The sequence below is a fragment of the Artibeus jamaicensis genome, unplaced genomic scaffold, assembly GCF_021234435.1.
Source record: "Artibeus jamaicensis isolate MK-2021 breed Jamaican fruit bat unplaced genomic scaffold, CSHL_Jam_final scaffold_1283, whole genome shotgun sequence".
In the NCBI taxonomy this organism is placed as follows: domain Eukaryota; kingdom Metazoa; phylum Chordata; class Mammalia; order Chiroptera; family Phyllostomidae; genus Artibeus; species Artibeus jamaicensis.
This window is the reverse complement of record NW_026522028.1, coordinates 1,104,360-1,123,838: the sequence shown is the minus strand read 5'-3', so window position 1 is coordinate 1,123,838 and position 19,479 is coordinate 1,104,360. Positions and strand designations below refer to the sequence as shown.

At 35.8% G+C, this 19,479-nt stretch overlaps 1 pseudogene; it reads right to left on the bottom strand.

The window, feature by feature from the left end:
- Positions 1-3,603: 3,603 nt before the first annotated feature.
- LOC119047549 (28S ribosomal protein S28, mitochondrial-like) overlaps positions 3,604-19,479 on the bottom strand; it is a 49,249-nt pseudogene continuing 33,373 nt past the window's right edge.

Here is a 19,479-nt window from a genome sequence, read left to right as displayed (position 1 = left end):
ACTCCTGAATTATTTATAATAAAATTTGATGACTAATTAGCAGCTCGAATAAAACTTTATTTGTAAAATTAAATTATACTTTCCAGCTAATGGAAATCTGTATATTCTATACTTTGCACTTGTAATATTGTGATCTAAATGACCAAAATATATTTCTTATAAATATATGCTCTTCATAAAAAATGGGAAAAGGACTTGAACAGACACTTCTCCAAAGAGGACATACAGAATATCCAGAGACACATGAAGAGATGCTCAATATCGTTAGCTATCAGAGAGATGCAAATTAAAACCACAATGAGATACCACTTTACACCAGTCAGGATGGCTATCATAAACAAAGCAACAAACAACAAATGTTGGAGAGGTTGTGGGGAAAGGGGGTCCTTAGTTCACTGTTGGTGGGATTGCAGACTGGTACAACCATTATGGAAAACAGTATGGAATTTTCTCAGAAAAATAAAAATCGACCTGCCTTTTGAGCCAGCAATTCCGCTGCTAGGATTATATCCCAAGAATCCTAAAAGATCAATTTCAAAGAACCTATGCACCACAATGTTCATAGCAGCACAATTGACAATAGCCAAGAGTTGGAAGCAACCTAGGTGCCCATCAGTAAATGAATGGATCCAAAAATTGTGGTACATATGCACAATGAATTCTATGCAGCAGAGAGAAAGAAGGAGCTACTACCCTTTGCAACAACATGGATGGAACTGGAAAGCATTATGCTGAGTGAAATAGGCCTGGCATTGAAGGACAAATACCATATGATCTCACCTTTAACAGGAAGCTAAATAAAATAAACAAGCAAATAGAATAAAAACAAAGACACTGAAATAGAGAACAAGTGGGCAGCGACCAGAGGGGAGAGGGAAAGGAATTTAAGGGGAAAAACGGGGAGGGATTTTGAAGAACAAGTATGAAAGACACAGGGATGAGGACTGTGGGTGGGGGGAATGGGAGGGAGGTGGGGAGACGGGGCAGAGGGGGGGGGGGCTGGGTTGGGAGAAATTGACAAAAAAAACTGTACTTGAAAAATAACTAAATAAATTAAAATTAAAATTAAATATATATATATATATATATATATATATATATATATATATATGCTCTTCATCATGGTTCCTAGCTCACAGCTCCTCAAATCCTTGGAATTTTCTGGGCCAAAGGAGCAAGGAGAGCGTCTTTTGTTAACAATATTTGGTCTCTTGTATTCAATTTTTAAAATTGCTTCATATGCATAAAGGTGAAATGGGTGTCATATAATTCATAACAATTTCCTTTCAACAACAATTGGGTATATGTTAATGAAACCAATATTGGAAAAAACCTAAGGGTGGAAGCTTGTTGCCAGGGAAACCAACCGTGACTAGAGGGTTGGAACTTTCACTCTCACCCCAGGATTTTCTGGTAGGGAGGAGGGGCTGGAGGTTGAATCAATCACTAATGGCCAATGTTTTAATCATTTATGGCTTACGTAATGAAGTCTCCATAAAAGTCAAAAGAACTGAGTACAGAAAGTTTCCAGGAGATTTTAGGAATGTGGCCACCTGGAGAGGTCCTGGAAATTCCTTTTCCCTTTCCCCACACCTTGCCCTAAGCATCTCCTCCACGTGGCTATTCCTGAGTTATGCCCCTTTGTCATAAACCAGTGATCTAGCAATGTTTCTCCAAGTTAAGCTAAACAACAAAACAAACAAGCAAACAGAATAAAAACAAAGACATTGAAATAGAGAACAAGTGGGCAGTGACCAGAGGGGAGAGGAAAGGGAATTTAAGGGAAAAATGGGGAAGGATTTGGAGGAACAAGTATGAAAGACACAGGGATGAGGACTGGGGGGGGGGGCAATGGGAGGGACGTGGGGAGACAGGGCAGGGGGGGCTGGGATGGGAGAAACTGACAAAAAACTGTACTTGAAAAATAACTAAATAAAATTTTAAAAAGTGTTTCTCCAAGTTTGGTGAGCTACTCTAACCAATTAACCAAACTTAGTCATTCTGTCAGAAATAGAGGTCATAACCCAGGCTAGCAGCTGGCATCTAAAATGGGTGTGAGAGGAAGTTTCGTAGGTCTGAGACCTTAACCTGTAGAATCTGATGCTATCTCCAGGTAGATAGCGTCAGAATTGAATTGAAAGGTGGTGTGAGAAGAACCCCTCATTGGAATTTGGTGCAGAGCCCAAATAGCAACATACCAAAAAAAACCCTTATCTTCTTAATAAACATGCATCAAAACATATTATCCATTTTCCCTGTCTATCACTAAATCAACTGTATAAAATAACTTTTTAAAATTCATTTTATTAAAGTACAGTTGGCATATAATATTATATTAGTCACAGATGTACATGGTGATTTGACATTTATATATCATATGATGTGATTATCACAATAATTCTAGCAACCATCTGTTCCATACAGTTATTACAATATCGACTATTTTCTAATATTATACATTACATCCCTTTGACTTATTTTATAACTGGAAGTATGTACCTCTTATTCCTCTTTACCTTTCTTACCCAGTCCCCTCATCCCACTCCCCTCTGGCAACTTTCTAAAAGAAGTTTTTGCCATGATAGAAATGTTCATATAGAATACAGTATCACCAATATGGTTTCCCTAGCCACAGATAACTACTGAGTACCAGAAATGTTTCTTGTACAATGGAAGAACTGAATTTTAAATGTTATTTATTTTTATCAATTTAAAAAGTCATATGTGGCCAGGGGTACTGTGTTAGACAGCACAATTCTGTGGTACTTAGAGAGAGACTAGAATGTTATCTTATAAATGCACTGATGGGACTAATTTTAAAATAAAACTATGAGAAAATTAGGACATGCATTTGTAAACAACTGAGTGAAATCCTTACATATGTCAAACTATATTTTTCATTAACTTGAAACTACCTTGGGACTCAATATTATAAGACAGTTTTTGTACTCTTATTTTGAATAGATAGTATCACTACTTTATATATTAAATACTTTTTCTTATATTAAAGATTGTGGGGATCTCTGACCATTAAAATTATGTTTTTACACTTCAATTATATTTCCCAATCTTGCCTAAGCAATTATTGTTAAGAATATAAAAGATACTGTGGATAGCTGCCAACTGTATTAAGTGAAAGGAATTCCAGTTACACAACGTAACGTAATAATGAAAAATATCTCTTCTCTCTCAGACAGAGATCCCCATAATGATTAACACAAGAAATAATTGAAATGGAGACAAATGCCTTTGAACAACAATTAATTAATTAATTAATTTTTTAAAAATAATAGAAAAGAATATATATAAAGAGAAGATATTATTCATATGTGTGTATATATCATAATCTTGTTTTTTCACTCAAAATACTTTATTCAATGACAGAATTTCTCAGTACAGTTTACACTATCCCAAAGGAGGTTAAAAAAAGGCATAAAAAGGGAGGGAGGGAGATACAACTAAAGAAAATTCTAACCAATACGACTTATAATTATAGCTTTCATTATGTCCTCTTTCAGTGATTTATTCACAATTTTATACTTGCATTTTTGATGAATATCCAGGTTGTTCAAAGAAGGACTGAATGCTCCAAGCCAGGTTCATTTATTTCTCACGATGCCCCTCTTTTGATTTGGAGTCTTTCTTCTCCTGGAGTCCTAGGAAATCTGCATCAGCCTCTAGTATAGTTGTGTCTATTGCCGGCCACATAAACCTAGATGTAAGTTCAAGATCTAATGGTTGCAGATGGACTGTGGTTCTTTTTTTCTTAAAGATTTTATTTATTTATTTATCTTTAGAGAGGAAGGGAAGGAGAGAGGGAGAGATACATCAATGTGTGGTTGCCTCCCATATGTTCCCTGCTGGGAACTGGCCTGCAACCCAGGCATGTGCCCTGACTGGGAATCGATCCATGGAGCCTTGGTTTGCAAGCCCACGCTCAATCCACTGAGCTATGCCAGCCAGGCCTGGACTGTGGTTCTTAACTGGTATCTCTCTCCACCCACTTCTAGCTTTTTACACACACACTGAAGCTTGCCACCAAAATCTGTTAAAAATACCCTTCTCCATAACATAAAAGATTCATCCAATGATTACTTTATCTTTGGCAGGTCACATCAGTGGGAGAGGAGAATGTCTCAGCATAGACAGGAAGGATTCCACACTTTTCAAAGGGTTGGTTGTCCACCAAAGTTCCACCTTCTACTGCAGCTCAGCTCCAGAGCACTGGCTAAGCCACCTGGGCACATTCTTCACTCCATGGACTCAGAATGGACTTGCGGGCCACTTTCAGTGCCTGCACCTAGACAGGGCCAAAAGAAGAGGACCACGAGCAGGAACTGACTCTGGGTAGTCAAGGCACAGGTCTGACACAATGCCTCCCTGAGGTCTGCACAACTTCTGACCTAGTCCTGGTAATTTTAAAGAACTATCTTCTGTCTTCCACATGTGTAGTGTCAGTGTGTGCATTTATATATGACAAATCCTACCCATTATCTCCAAATGCCTTATTGCCAGAGGCTTCTAAGTAAGAATGTTATAAGAATAAATGGGAAGGGTGAGGAAATAGGGTAGGAACCTAGTAAATGTGTTTACCTCCCCTACTTGATTTTTCTTCCAGCCTGATGAGGCAGATATTAGAGGAGAAGCAGGAAAAAGTAAATAAGTAGGCTGAACTAAAAGATTGGACTGGGCTGGTATGTAGTAGACAGAGAGAACTGGGTTGTGTGATATTGAAGCTTTCCAGGATATCGTTGATTACTTAACTCTGGAATTGGCATATCAAATGCTACACAGGTCACTGACAACTGTGCAAACCCTAGCTAGATGCAATGCCTAGACAGTATTGCAGTAGCTTCATTGGACCTTAATATTCAGATTTCCAATTCTGCAGGAGTGGTTAGAAGGAAGGTGGGAAATTGTAAACTTATTGCATGATCTAGTCTCAGAGGAAAAGCTTTTACAATAAACTCTAACTCCTAAAGGCTTATATAAACTAATTCATGATAGGCTTGAAAAGGATGTGGTTCAGCGGGGTGAGTGTTGGCCTGCAAACTGAAAGGACATGGGTTCAACTCCCAGTAACACATGCCTGGGTTGTGGGCCAAGTCCCCAGCTTGGGGCATGCAAGAAGCAACCATAGTTTCTCTTCCTCTCTTTCTTCCTCCCTTCCCCTCTCTCTAAAAATAAATAAGTAAAATCTTAAAAAAAAAAAAAAAACAGGAGGAGAAGGGAGAGTAAAACAGGCTGCCCATCTAATTGGTACCACTGGCAGGTGAGTAACTTAGGGATCCAATAAGTCTTTCTAAGTTTAAATTATACATTTTCATGAAAAATGAATCAGTGTTCTGGTAATATTGAATAACATGATGAGGCACTATCACTTTTTATTCTCTTGTTCCTACAACAAGTATTTATTTTTCACATACAAAGAGCTGGGCACTATGCTAGTTGCTAGGTTTAGAATGTGAAAGAATAGAGACAAATGGCTTATCTTCATGGAAGTTAAGGTTTAGTGGTAGAGATAGTCATTAAGGAAATAAACACAAAATAAATCTACGATTATAAATTGTGATAAATTTTTTGCAAGAATATACAAAGATGAGGTCCAAAATGATATCAGGGAGAAAATAGTAATATTTGGGGGTTAAGAAAATACTGTTTTGAGAAAGTGACAATTAGGCTGAGGTATGAAACATAAGAAAGGGGTTACTGTGGGCAAGAGTGAAAGGGATGTATCATTCCAGAAAGGAAACACAGTAACTTTATAATAAGAGCAATTCAGAGGTATTGTTCAAACAATTGGCATTATAAGACATTAGAATTGCTTTAAATAATGCAAATCCATCATTTTTTCTAAAAATTGTCCAACTTTAATTTTATTCTCAAGCCACCATACTAATTTTCTAAAGTATTATTTCAAATATCTTTCAAGATTCAAAGGTTTATTGTAATGTATTGATTATATCCTTTGTTCAAATTTCAGTTATGAGCATTTAATATTGAATGTTCTCTTTTAATTATGTCATTGTCATTAGATTAGAAGAATGTTTTCCTAGCTAGTAGTTCAAAAAATTTTATAGACTTTTATGGTGTTAAATAACCACTTATTTAAACTGCTTTCCAGTCGATAGTCCATCTAGTAGAACCTTTCTAATTCTATCAGATAAACTACAAAAAAGAACATAGGCATTCCAGATTGGAACGTCTTGATAGGAAATATTTTTTAAAGAGATTTTCCTTAGCTAAAATTTCTTTAAAATTTTTTTCGAGTATCAGAAGATTAAAGCAAAATCCACTCTTTGATGTAGGGTAGAGTAGGTGGCACTTTGGTCTTGTACATCATTTTGTTAAACAATATTCTTCAAGTGGCACCATCTTTTGTACATAGGTGGCAGATTTGTAGCAGAGTGGCATCCAGAAATCATTGCAATTGCAGCCGGATTTCACACAATTTTTGAAAAGTATTCTCAGTTCAAGGATCTCAAAAAACACTTTTTAATGGTAAATTACTCTCACAATATTCCCCTCTGTAAACTGCAAAACACTGTAGCACAGAGAGCAATAGTTTACCAGGATCCAGTTTCGATTTTCATAGTCAACAATTTTGTTGGCTATCTACTAAATGATGACCCCTTTGCTGGAGGCAGTGAAGAATGTCAAGGGCAATAAAAGACAAGTTTCCTGGTCAGCTGTCTGATTTAATGGAAGAACTAAAGAAAATTATGCATTTGTCGAAAACATTTACAGAGCCAATTATAGATGTTTCCATTAAGTGCTTAAGTGTTAAACTGGTAAAAAAAAAAAAAAGCTAAATGAAGAGGTTTCTTTGTATAATTAGAATTACTGGTTTTGAGAATTAAAACCAGTAATTCTAATTAGAATTAAAGTTTTTTAATGAGTGAGGCAGATGACTTTGACACTGCAAAGTGTGGATGACATTCTAGGTAGATTATATGGCATATTTAGTGATATCGAGGCCAAAGCAAACATAGTTTCTGTGGGAGTTAGTCTGCAGGATTGTCAAATATTGCCAAGAGCTGGATAGTCTTAAATCAAGCAGAATAACAGGCCCTTGGTTAAAGGAAAGGTTTCTGGCACTAGGAAAACTGAAATAATTTTAAGGGCAAAGATCAAAATGACACAAAGGTAAAATTCTTACTATACAATGTTTCAAAAATTAGATGATAAAAGGGGAAAGAAAAATATACAGAAGAGCCCTGGCTGGTGTAGCTCAGTGGATTGAGCGCGGGCCTGCGAACCAGACAATCGCAGTTCGAATCCCAGTCAGGGCACATACCGGGGTTGCAGGCCGGTTCCCTGCAGGCCAGTTCCCAGCAGGAGACGCACAAAAGGCAACCATACACTGATGTTTCTCTCCCTCTCTCTTTCCCTTCCCCTGTAAAGATAAATAAATAAAATTAAAAAAAAAAAATATATATATATATATATACAGAAGATATCAGTAAGAACACTTTAGTGACACTTTACGCATTGGGCAGTAGTGGGAATGCAGAATGGAATTTTGGGAAGACTGTTATTAGAATCAGTCATAAAAAATTTGGAGAAATTATTCAGTTCACTTTCACTCTTCATCAAATTTTAAGTGTGGAAATGAAGTACACGTTCAGGTACTGTTGTATTAATTAAGAGGTACTTCTATGAAACAGAGATAGAAACAGAAATATAAAATGTTAATAATTGGTTCAGCTGATTATATTTTAATAGAACAATGTAGAGTTTACAGAAATTTTACTGGGACATAATTCCCTGTGCCCCTGTTCAGTTCACCAAGTTCCTCTCTCTTGTCTTATCATGTACTCATAGATTCCTTGACTGACATTAAGAACATTGGCCTGAAGCAAAAATTCTTAGAATTCTAACAAAAATAAGAATATCCATGACAAACTAATTTTAAACTTACCATTCCTATAGTATGATCTTATTTACAAATTATTCATTCATTTATTAACTCAAGCAATTCTCATAACATACCCTGTATTATATAGTATTAATATTCCATTTGTATAAACATTAATTTATCTTTATTATTTGACTTCCCCATTAAACTCAAAAACATAATAAATACATATAAGAAAGTAGTAAAATAAAAGCAAGCCTACTACAAGAAAAATAAAAAACTAATTATACTGTGGTAAGTAGTCTCTAAAGATGGTCCTCAATAAATCATACCTCTTGGTATTCAAGTGCTTTTGTAGTCCCCTTTCCTTAAATTAGCTTTGAATCAGTGAATTGCTTTGCACCAATAAAATGCAGAAGAAGTGATGCTGCCTTAGTTGTGAGGCTGAGTCAGAAAGAAAACCTTAGTCCTACCCCCAGTTTTCTCCTTGGGCTATTTGCTCTCTGTGAAACCAGTAGACATGTAAGAAATTCTGCAACCCTACGACCACCATGTTGTAAGGAAGCCATGTGGAGAGTCTGAAAGGGGTGAGATGAGAGGGGCAAGTGCAGGAGAAGAGAAAGAGACAAACAGACAGTATGACAGACCTACCAACAGGCAGACTTTTCCTGTCCAAAGTTGGGCTGGCCATGTCAGCTAAGTTGCCAGATGTGTCAGTAAGAAGCCATCTTTGATGTTCAGCCCAGTTGAGCATTTAGATGGCTCCAGCCTAGCTTCCGTCTGCCTGCAACTGCATGAGATATCCTAAATTAACCCATAGAATATTGAAAAATAGTGTTTAAACTACTAATATTTGAGGTGATTTGTTTCGCAGCAATAGTTAATGGAACATACATCAGACATTAGAGTAAACTTCATTGTTATACACTTCAAATTTTCTTGAGATTTTTTTAACAGTCAAAGAAGAAAACAGAAGCATGATCAATTATATAGTCATTAGAAATAATAGGCCACCAAGTTCTCTATTATTAACAGAAACTTTATTATTGCTAGAAAGAAAATAATATTCTGGTTCCCCTATTAATCTTTCCTACCTTGGTACAGTTTGGCTTGTTAGCAAAAACCTCGGGTAGTAGATGTGACTAAAATAGACTTAAAAGCCATAGACTGTTTAAAAAACTTCCCTGGTAACAACATTATTTTAGGTTTCAGGACTCTAACAATAGATACTATCATCAACAGTCTTAATGCATGCTATTATCAGTGAATGATAATAATCCCTCTTTTTTCATAAAACATATATAGTTGAAAAATAAAGACTTACTTAAAGTTTTCTAAGTTTCACATCTCTATAAATTTTTTATGGGAGCTGAATAACAGAGAATTTCAGATTGTACTTCTGAATATGGGCTCTTGTCTTATTATTAAAGGATTTTAAACCAGGTGTAGGGTTGACATTCCATTATAAAAATTGAGATCCCCAGGTAACATTAATACCTGCATGTAAAGCTCACTGATTTCTGAGTGGGAGTGGGCTGATATACTCAATGGTAAAGATAGTAACCAAGCTTAATATATCATATTTGTCAGATCAGTCAAATAAATTGATCAAGATCACATTATTAATATATATTAGGATCATAGCTCTGTCAAAGCTGTTCTGACTCCAGGTTCAGGGAAGAGATTTCAGACCATGGATGAAATTCAGGAAAATATGAAGGGGCAGCTGATGGCAACTGGGAGAACTGTGTGAGGTCCCAAGGTGCCTACTTTGAAGGGGACTGAGGCATCATTGTCCTATGTGGAATGTTTCTTTTACCTTGTATCTTCTTCAGTAAATGTCTCTGTTTTTCATGTTGCATGGCTGGATACCTTCTGGAAAGACCTCATATACCCTGCAAAAAATTGGGTAGGTTATTGCACAGTCACTTTCTTTCATTTAGGGGATGGCAAGGGTCTATCAGGCAGATTACTTAATCAGGGCTAATGAATTGGTTCATGATTGACTGGTATACAGTCAGTCATGATTGACTGGTATATTCTCTGAAAGTACAGAAATGTATTCCTCAGTTTAGCAATGTGGGGCTTAGCATAAGTGACTCCATTTTAGGCCTCTTGTCTTGTTTTAACAGAGCATATAACTACAGTGTTAGCACATCTTTGGTATTCATGATTTTTATCTGCAATGAAGAAAAACAATTTCTACCTTTCTACCAATGCTCACATGTAAAAATCAAACTAATTTCCCTTTGTTGCCCCAACTTTAACTTGTAACTTGTAACTTTGTAACTTTAACTTGTAACTACTTTTCTTGAGGGCTATGGTAGTTGCTGGATAATAATTTGAGTGGGAATAATGGTTCTTGGAGAGTTTAGTTATAATGCCAGTAAAAGTGAGTACAATTCTTATCAATCATCTAGAGGGAGAATAATTAAATTTAATATGTAAATATCTGTACAATTTAATATCCCTGAAAGATATTGTGTTCAAATCAAGAAACTGTGGTTAACACATACTGTGCAACTACTGTTATTCAGGCTTTCTGAATGTGAATTCTGTTCTGTTTGTTTTATTAGAAGAAAAAATAGTATAAAACCACATTTGATTCCTTTATTTTTTATCAAATATTTATAGGCTATTTTAGAGATAACAAATTTGTATGAATATACAATAGAATTTTTAGGAAAATAAATGTTTAAAAAGAAAAAATCTTCATAGAAGTATCAGTTATATAATATTGAGGCATTCGTTTTTTTTAATTATAGCATTTCAAAAGTTATTTAAGTTTTCTTTGGGTCTTATGCTGTATTTTTTTAAACCTGGAATTTTTAATTAGAAATGACTTTTTCAGTGACCTCTAAAGTTATTGTTAAATTATCAGTGGTTAATAGGATTTCATTATAGCTTTGTTTAATTTAATAATAATAATAGACATAATATTTTTAGTGCAAAAATGATTGGGCTTCTTTCTGGGGAAAAAAATCCCTTCTCTCAGTTTAGTTGAAGTCAATATTAAGCAAGCAGAAATTTTCAAAAGAAGATTCTCCTTTTAAAAATGAGATTATTATAAAATATAGGTTTTTTTGATCCTTAAAACATGCTCTTTGATCAGAATTTTCATAGCAGAATGAATAAAGGAAAATCACTAAATCTTTACTTTCTCTTTCACTTGTAGTGAAAATAGTCATTATTCCATAAGCCTTTACCTGTAACCCCAAAGTTGTTCCTTCTCCTTTGAAGTTCACCAGCCTGGTCTTATATTCAGGTAGTCCATAAATTTCTTCTGAAAAGTTCTAAAACTTGCAATTCAATAGATCCACTTGTTCATGTTTTTTTACAATTAAAAAATAATAAAATTTTTTATTAAATGTATTGGAGTGACATTGGTTAATAAGATCATAGAAGTGACAAGTATAGTTTTCTATGATACTAGATCTGTACATTGCATTGTGCGTCCATCACCCACAGTCAAACAATCTTCTATCACCATATATTAGACACTCTCTGCCTCCCGTCTTCCACCCCCTTCCCTCTGTCAACCACCATATAGTTTGTCTGTCTGTGTCCATGAGTTTCAGTTTTATATCCCACATATGAGTGAAATCATATGATTCTTAGCTTTCTCTGACTGACTTATTTCACTTAGTATAATATTCTCAAGGTGTTGTAAATGACAGCATTTTTTGTCTTTTCTTATGGTCGAGTAGTATTCCATGGTACATATGTACCACATCTTCCTTATCCAATTATTTATAGAAGGACACTTTGGTTGTGTCCATGTCTTAGCCATCATGAATAATGCTGCAATGAACATAGGGGTGCATATGTCTTTGCAAATACATATTTCCAAGTTTCTCAGGTAGATATCCAGGAGAAGGAATGCTGGGTCATATGGTAACTCTGTTCTTAATTTTTTGAGGAGTTTCCATACTGCTTTTCCATAGTGGGTGTACCAGTCTACATTCCACCAGCTGTGACTGAGGGGTCCTTTTTCTCCACAACCTCTCCAACACTTATTATTACCTGTCTTATTGATAATATCCATTCTAACAGGTGAGAGGTGGTATCTCATAATAGGTTTTATTTGCATTTCTTCAACAGCTAGTGAGGTTAAACATCACTTCATATAGATATTCACCATTTGTATATCTTGGGAGAGGTCTATTCAGGTCATTTGCCGATTTATTAATTGGATTCCTCATATTTTTAAATAGTATCCTAATCTTTTATGATTACTTCAAATTTTTAATTTTCTAAATTTCAGTATCTTTCAAATGTACTTCTTATTTTAAAATCTACTTAGATTTCACAAGATTAAATATACATGGTATTGTAATTTTACAAAAAAGTGTGAGAAATTTAAACATTTTTTCTCAATAGGCAGACATTCTTTTACAGAGAATGTTAAGACAGTGTGTTATATTGGTTAAACTATTCTTTAAGTAAAAGCAAGAGAAAATGTTGGACACCTTATAAAGGTATATTCTCTGTCATCGAACCTAAAAGACTCCATGTGAATTGAAAAGACACTTTCCAGAGTCATCCTGTACAGTCATTATTATCATACCTGACTTTTAAAAAATTGGCCAAACATTTATCATCATAAATTAAAAATAAATTCTCAGCCATCAAAGTGGAGGAATATGCCATTGGTCAACCAGATACTAGCTAAATATTGAAAAATATTAATATAAAGTATTCATAGAAATTCAAAGAGTTTTGTACTTGTTGACCTTCCTATGTAGGAGTCATCACAAAATGAAATGGAGGCAGGATACCATAGATGACAAGATAAACTGTCTTTGCATATGGGTTTTTTCAGTAAACTTTATTTTGCATGTTGTTTGCTCAACATCTTTATGCATTTTTGGACTTATATAATTATCATTAGGGAGATGTTTCAAGAATGAACTTACATATTTTGGGCTACCTCATAAAATGATAAGTAACAAAATGTTCTCATTTACTTACTGAGTATTATATATACTTTAAAATGGATCTACTTATTTAGCATTAAAATTTTTCTTAGTTAAAAAACTAGTATTTCCTAAATTAGCTTTGAAGTGATAATATTTTGGCAGATGGATACTTATTTTTAAAGTTATTTATGTCATAACATAGTTTAAAGGTGTGATTTAGATACTTTTCTGTAATTAAACTTGGAAGGAAATAGCATTCAAACTATTACTAAATTTAGAGATTATTTTTTATAATATTATAGTTAAGTTTGATATTTTAACCTTAGAGAGACCTATTAAGGCTAATTAAAAGTTCAAAACTTTATTTTTACTGTGTTTAAAAAAACATATAACATTGTATTTACTATTGTCGGGAGCTTGGCTAATGTCCTCTATGGTATTGTTCCTTCAACATGGTCTTTGTTTGTCTGTACAGCCTGCAGGGACCCTAAACTGACACTAGCTCTTCATGCTTGAGCAGGAGCAAAAGTACGTGTAAATTTCTGATCTAACTTCCGCTAAATTCCTTGTGGTCAACAGTCTCTCCTGCCTCCCAGTGCCTTCCTTTTATGCGCCCTTTGGCTAAATCTTCAGCGGAGCTCAGCAAAACCCACTCTTTTGGTTTGAATTGCCCAGTTCAGCCACAATCTAGAAACCTCAAAGCACACTATCCTTGAACTCTATCAAAGGCATGGTCATCAGGTGTTCTCTCTCTCTCTCTCTCTCTCTCTCCTCTGCCTTGATCTGCCCATGTGGTCTGTTTCAGAACTGTGGCTCACCATCCAGCATCCTGTGCTATACACATAAGTGTTAACTTGACAAATTTGTAACAATCATGTTCATCATTTTCAAGTGCACCATTCAATAATGTCGAGTATTATTAACATTGTTATGCAACAGGTCTCCAGAATTTTTCATCTTATAAAACTGAAACTCTTTGACCAATTCTTCTCTTCCCCTCACCCCCCAGCCCTTGGCAACCACCATTCTATTTTCTAGTTCTATGACTGACTACTTTAGACACTTCATATGAGTATATGTCCTTTCGTGACTGCCTTATTTCAGTTATCATAATGTCCTCATGAAAGCAAGTAACAGGATCTTCATGTTTACTAAAAGTTGCATAATATTTCATTGTATAGCATATAATATTAATCCATTCATTTCTTGATTCACATTTGGCTGTCATGTCCTAGCTCTTTTGAATAATACTGCAGTGAATATCAGTATGCAAATATCTGCTTCAAGGTTTTTTTTGGATATATACCATGAGGTGGGATTGCTGGATCATATGGTATTCTAGTTTTAATCTTTTGAGGACACTTCTTGATTTTTTTCATAATGGTTATATCATTTTACATTCCCGGGAAGAATACACAAGGGTTCCTATTTCTCTACATCCTTGCCAATACCTATTATTGTCTATTAATAGAGGCTATCCTACTGTATGTGAAGTGATCATCTTATAGGAGACCATTCTGCGTGGCATAGGCCCAGCTCTCACTCAGAAAGGCCAGTGGAAAGCGAGGTCCGATGCACAGGACCCACGACCACAGATAGGTTCTCCTGTGAGGCATCAGGCCTGCATTGTACATAGGCTGCTTTGAGACTTGCTTTTTGCTAAAACTCCCTCACCCTGAATTGGGGTAGCAAATGCTTATTGTAACTTCCTAAAGTCTGTGCTAAACCTCCCCAGTATGGAATGTAACTGGTTCAACCACTTTTCCACTTGGTCTGCAACATCCTTCTCTTTGAAGTAATTGGCAGCATTCTTTTCTTTGTTTTCTGCAAAAGGTAACCACCTAAAGTGAACCTGTGCATAGTAAATGAGGACTATCATGTAATGTGCCCAGAAAAGCAATAAAAGTTTGTCAAGGCAAGGGAGGGGGTGCTCTTGCCTTGAAAGAGTGACTGTGCCATCCCTTTTCTTCCACAGGACTCATTAGTCTGTGTGAACTTGTCTTGTCTCAGCCAGTCTCATCCATAATGCTGCAGACCCCATGAGCTGAGGTCTGTGTCAGTATCTCATTGTGGTTTTGATCTGCGTTTCTCATCCAATTAGTTATGCTACATATCTCTTCATATGCTCTTTGACCATTTGTATATAATATTTGGAGAAATGTCTATTAAAGTCATTTGTTTATTTTTTATTCTTTTTTAACTTTTTAAAATTTATTTATTTTAATTGTTGTTCAAGTACACTTTTCTGTCTTTTACTCCCATCCCAGCCCACCCCCCCAGTGCTCCCCACTTCCCTCCCAATTTCACCCCCCTTAGTTTTTTTCCACATGTCCTTTATATTTATTCCTGTAAACCCTTCTTCCCCTTTTCCCCTGAAATTCCCTCCCCTCTCCCCTCTGGACAGTCAGCCTGTTCTCTAGTTCAGTGTCTTTGGTTATATTTTGCTTGCTTGTTTGTTTTGTGGTTTAGGTTCCTGTTAAAGGTGAGTTCATATGGTATTTGTCTTTCACCACCTGGCTTATTTCACTCCCCATAATGCTTTAATTGGGTTATTTGATTTTTTTGTTGTGGAGTTGTCAGTTACTTATAAACTCTTGTTTTTAATCCCTTATCGATATATATATAATTTAAAAATATTTTCCCCATTCCATAGGGCGCCTGTTAATTTTGTTGATTCTTTCCTGTGATACACAGAAGTTTCTAAGTTGAATATAGTCTGATTAGTCTATTTTTACTTTTTTTGCCTATCCTTTTGGTGTCATATCCAAGAAGTCTTGGCCAAACCCAATGTCATAAAGCTTTTTCCTGTTTTCTTGTACAACTTTAACAGTTCGGTGGTTTATGTCTTTGGGTCCTTAATGTACCCAAAGACATAAACTTTTTGGGTCCTTTGGGTCCTTAGTTAATTTTTGTATATGGTGTAAGGTTAGGGTCTATGTTCATTCATTTGCATGTGGATATGCAGTTTTCCTGAACCTGTTTGCCCTTCCCCATTGAGTAGTCTTGGTGATAGGGGACTCAAGACTTGGAAAATTTTAGCTTAATGTAAAAAGTTGTAAGTCTTGCAAGTAATGTGTATGTTAAAGCTTTTGTTTCAGAAACTACAGATAAGGCCTGTCCTGGCTCCTGGGGAAACAGCTGACCTCCTGGGGCACTGCTAAAGATTACCGCCTGGGGACAAGTGGAGGCACCTGGACCTTTTTGTTCCAGGGAGATACAGATGACCACCTGCCCCTGGGAACAGCTAACTGCCCGGGACAGGAATGTTGCAGCTTTACTCACCTAACCCTCCCTGAATCTCAAAGCCCTCAATGCACCTGGTTTACTCCCTGTAATAAAAAGTCTGGCCTGGAAAAAAAAAAGACAAGGTGGTTGGTTAGGATATGAACCCCCCATCTTCTCAGATCCCTGGCCATCTGAATAAAGTGCCCATAAAGATGCAATCACTGTCATTGCTTATTGGGTTTGGTAGTGACAGGCAACCTGAACACAGTGCATTTTTGGGTTACATCGGTGCGCTTGTTGAAAATCATCTAATCATATACAGAAGAGTTTGTATCTGGTTTTTTTATTCTGTTCCACTGTTCTCTATGTCTTTATGCCACTAGCACACCATCTTGATTACTGTTATTTCATGATATTCTTTGAAAATAGGAAGTGTGAGGTCTCCAACTATCTTCTACTTTTCCAAGACTATTTGGGTTAATGTCTGTCTGTGGTACTGCAGACTCTCTAACAATAGTCTAAGCTATGGTGATCTCCTTTTTCAGAGGCCCCGGGCCTGTTTCATGTCCCTGTCAGCATTTACATTCCTGCAAGACTGAATGTAGTCTCCTAGGCAGTCCCCTGAAAAGTTAAAATGCTGGATATATGTTTCAGTCTTTCTTTCCCTCCCCAGTGAGAAGGTGGGCATTGGGATTTTTTCTCCCAATCCTGTAGCACTGTTCTGTGGAGAATGCCTGTGGAGAGTAACTGCCATAATTTTTTTCTACTGGACTCAGTGTGGTTCTTCTTGTTTATGTCCCACCTGAGGACCAGAATCTCTTAACTGGTTTCTGGCTTCATAAAGGCATTTAGTACTATTGTTAAGTTTTTGATTCTGTGAGTAAAGGAAAGTTTGGGGCTTCTTATTTTACCATCTTGCTCACATCACTCTGATTGGAAGCTTAAACTTTGTACTACAGTGAAAAATTCTTTTCTAGTGAGTCTCTTGCTTATTTACAGAGTCCAGAGAATTATATCTCAAGGATTTCCAAGAGATTTCAATGCTGGCAACTCTAATCAATTAACATTGGCTGTCTTTGTGAAAAGACCTTGAAGTGGTGTCCAGAATTACTGATAAGGGTGAAGTGATCGGTTAGTGATATTTGCCAGGGATGTGGCACGAATCTAAGAAGAAAATGTGTCATAAGTGCCCCATAGCTGCTACTCCCATTTCCCATTTAGATTCAGCCAGCCATAGAAAGTTACAATACGTTTATAACATGAGGGCATGCTTGTGCCACATAAGTTGTCGTTCACAGAGAAAACAGTAGGTTTAAAGTGGCTTTGTTTTACTTTGTGTTCAAGACTTACAAATGATAAGACCCAAATCAGTCCTATAGTCCTGTATTTTGTTTCTCTTAGACCAGGATTTTAAAATATGCAGGTGTGAACCTGTGAGTGGATCAAAAGTCACATTATTTTAAAGTTGTTTTAGAATAAGATTTTCAGGAACAACTACAAAGGACACATGGATGAAACCAAGGGGGGGTGGAAACAGGGGAGGGAGGTGAGGATGGCTGGGGTGAGGGAAGTGGTGGGGGGTAAATGCAGACAACTGTATTTGAATAACAATAAAATAATTTGAAAAATAATAAAATTTAAAAAATTAGAGAACCTCATATGGGGAAGGAAGAAGCTTCCCTCTAGTCATAAGTTTCTTTCGGCTGATCTGGTGATAGATAAATCATTACAGGCAAGGCCAATAGTTTAAATTACTTAAGTAAGAGGTAAAAGCTTCCATGAACCTGCAGGGTCGTGGTTGCTTTCATCTCAAAATAATTCATGTGCCAAAACGGTACATCTTGAGGGGGCCTGTCTTGAACCCCTTCAATCATGTGGTAAGGGTAAGAGTTATTTTCTGGTACCTTTTTCTTTTTTAAAATTATTTTATTGCTGTTCAATTACAGTTGTCTGCATTTACCCTCCAACAATTTCCCCACCCCAGTCATCCCCACCTCCATCCCTTGCTTCCATGCCCTCCTTGGTTTTGTCCATGTATCCTTTATAATAGTTCCTGAAAACCCTCACACCTTCCCCCCACCTTTTTCAATGGTGTGCGTATATGGACCAGATCATACTGTATAATGAATCATTCTCATTTGTGCTGAAAACACTGTGGAAATCATTAGCATTTTTACTTCCATGATAAAGCTGTAGCATTCACTTGACTGACACTGATTGTCTCTAATAAATATCTGAGTACTATACCAGAATAATGTCTAGGCTCAAATATATCATTTAAATTTTCTGTCTTAAACCCCAGGCCAAGTTTTTAGGGTAATAATTGATGGTGTTTCTTATCCTGGCATATTCCTTTGCTTAAGTTGTTGATTTCTGTGACCACTGGAAAATTTCTTGGAGGCGAAGTCTAATACCAGTTTTATAAAATATGCTAGGTTGACTGAGAATTAACCATTGTCCAGTGTTTTACATTTTTTGCTTACTTCTTTATAAGTTTTGAATATTTTACTGTAGGTTTTTAAAAGTCTATTTATCACCTTAATCCATGGTTCTTATATCCTCTGCAACTATTGTAGATAGCCATTTCCATTGCTTTTACAATTTAAAATTATGTATAATAAATTGCGCCTGTTGAAGTTAAATTGTAAACTTGTGTATACTCTTGATTTCTGTTTTTCCTCATCAGATACCATTCCTTTTCCTAAATGTTGTCTTTGTCCTCCTGAAGTATACCATTTGCCTACTTACTTATGTGCAGGGATAATTAAACATATTTTCTGGGGTGTAGGCCCTCTGAACCTGCTATGGACCAAGCTGTTATGACCATTTTGAAGATCTGTTTTTGTGAATGTCTCTCATTTAACCACCTTATTATTAAAATTGTTTTGGAACGTCTGTGATGTTGATTTAACAGATGTCAAAATATCTCCTTGTTCTAAATTATATTCTATTACCACTTCTGATTTACAACCACAATGATCTCTCTTCTTCATTTCTTAAGGGAAGCTGTAATGTACACCTGGTCCTTGTTAAAATCAAAATTACTCCTGCCAAAAACTAGCCTTATTGAAAACTCAATTAAAATTCCTAAATTTACTTTTGACCCCCCCCCTTTTTTCCATTTTATTTGCCAGGAGCAAGACAGAAAACTGTATTTGAACAACAATATAAAAATAAAAGGCTACCATGTTACTAAGTCAAATTGAAAAATGGAAATTTGGATAAGAATACACATAAAGTCAAAAATCAGTCAAATGTGAGAAAAGATTAAGTAAATTTTGTCTGTAATTACCATAAAGTGGTTATAAAAGAAAGAAATTAGAATCAAACAAAATTATTATATCAGGAGGATTGAATTTTTTAATACCTTTAATAAAAACTAATTCTACTTAAATTTTGAGGGAATCACATAGCACTTAATTGGAGAATAAGAAATAATTTAAATGAAAATGCTGACAGATGCTTTTTATCACTTAA